Source organism: Pinus tabuliformis, chromosome 3_2 (assembly GCF_031772625.1).
Source record: "Pinus tabuliformis cultivar Carrire ecotype Pingquan chromosome 3_2, CPIR1, whole genome shotgun sequence".
Lineage (NCBI taxonomy): Eukaryota > Viridiplantae > Streptophyta > Pinopsida > Pinales > Pinaceae > Pinus > Pinus tabuliformis.
This window is the reverse complement of record NC_142302.1, coordinates 614564826-614566562: the sequence shown is the minus strand read 5'-3', so window position 1 is coordinate 614566562 and position 1737 is coordinate 614564826.

The following is a 1737-nucleotide window of genomic DNA, read 5'->3' as shown; positions in this document are numbered from 1 at the left end:
AAGGATATTCATCCTTTGGATCAAATTGAGTTGCATAAGCAAACGGGAGAAATGATTTACTCAACCTTGACTGGCAAGGCAATGATGGCCCACAGGTTACAAAATTCTTTGGATAATACTACTGCTCAACTACACTTGGTAAAGGCCTCCGCTCAGGCCAAAGATAATAGAATAAAAACCTTAGAAGAAATAATTATTGGATTGGGCCATGATCCCAAAGATGCAAAGGCTACAGAAGCCTTGATCAAAAAGAAAGATGAAGATATTGTTGCCCTAAGGAAGCAACTAAAACTGCCACCTTCAAGACATCCACATACTGATGAGGTTATAAAGCAAAAATTTGAAGAAGAGTTGATGGATTTACTCTTAAAGCTCAATGAACGACTGAATGATACTGAACAAGCACTTGAAAAAGCATTGAAGGATAAGCAGGGAGAGTCGACCTCCCAGCCTCCCAATGTGATACCAGTAGTATCAACAGCAGTCCCATCAACTCTAGGAGCAACATTGGCACCAAATATTCTAGCAGTCACAGCAGAGGCAGTTACAGGTACAACAACAACAGGAACAACAAGAGTAGCACAGGGCAGTACTGCTAATTTAAGCACAGAAGAGCTAATAAAATCAATGGAGGACCTGAAACTACAAGTTTCAGAACTAAATAAGGTAAAGGAGCAATATGCCAAAATGGAACAAAGCTATGATCTCTCAAAGATAAATGTTGCAGAAAAGACAAGAGAGATTAAAGTGTTAGAAAACAAAGTGAAATCATTGGAGAAAGATCTTACATTTGACAAGCCTCTAACAGAAATCAAGAGAATTCTTTGGGCCAACATCACTCAATCCATAAATGATGTTTGGCCATCCATCCAAGTGATTTTTGAGCAGATTGATCTTGTGAAGGTAGCCCAAGAAGAAGTCCAAAGGATAAGAGCAAAATTAGGAAAAATTCCTGAGGAAGCCAACAGGCTCATACATTTTTTGAATACTAGAAATAAAGAACAGTTGGAAGAGTTGGGAATTAATGACAGAACAGAAACCATTTTGGAAATAAAAAGGGTATTAACCAAGAAAAATTTGATGAAAAATTTAGAAAGAAGATGTCATGACATGCAGGCAGAGATTAATGCTTTTATGGAGAAGTTTAATATTTTGCAGGGTAAAGGGCTACCCAGTCCTTTAGTGATTAATGATAGATTAATGAGGCATAAAGATTATGTGGAGAAATTGAATAAGTATGCAGGCAACCAAGCAGGTTCATCAACAAGTGCATCAGGGATAAAAGTATTTCCTACAGGCAAAGTGCTCTACGGCAACCTAGAGAACTTATTCTATGTCAAGAATGAACTAAAGCACTTGTTCCCAATTCAGCCTACATTTTTCAGGTATATAGAGACATATGAAACCCTTAGAAAGCTTCAGAAAACCAGAATACCACAGCCAAAATGGTGGGAAGAAATGCTTGAAATTTTGTAATTTATTCTAGGTAAAAGGTAAATTTTGATTTTTACTACAGTCAATGAAGGTAAAGAGGATGAAAAGAGATCAACAGATAAAGAGTATCAGATGCAGGTAAAGTGTATCAGTAGGAAGGTCAAAATAGAGCAGCCAACACATAATTACACCAAGGACAGCAAGAGGCCAAATCATAGGGCCTAACTCTAGCACATTCTCGAAAATAGGGATAGCAAACCATTTGGTTGCCTTATCTGTCATCTACAAGGTCTTCTAGCCCTA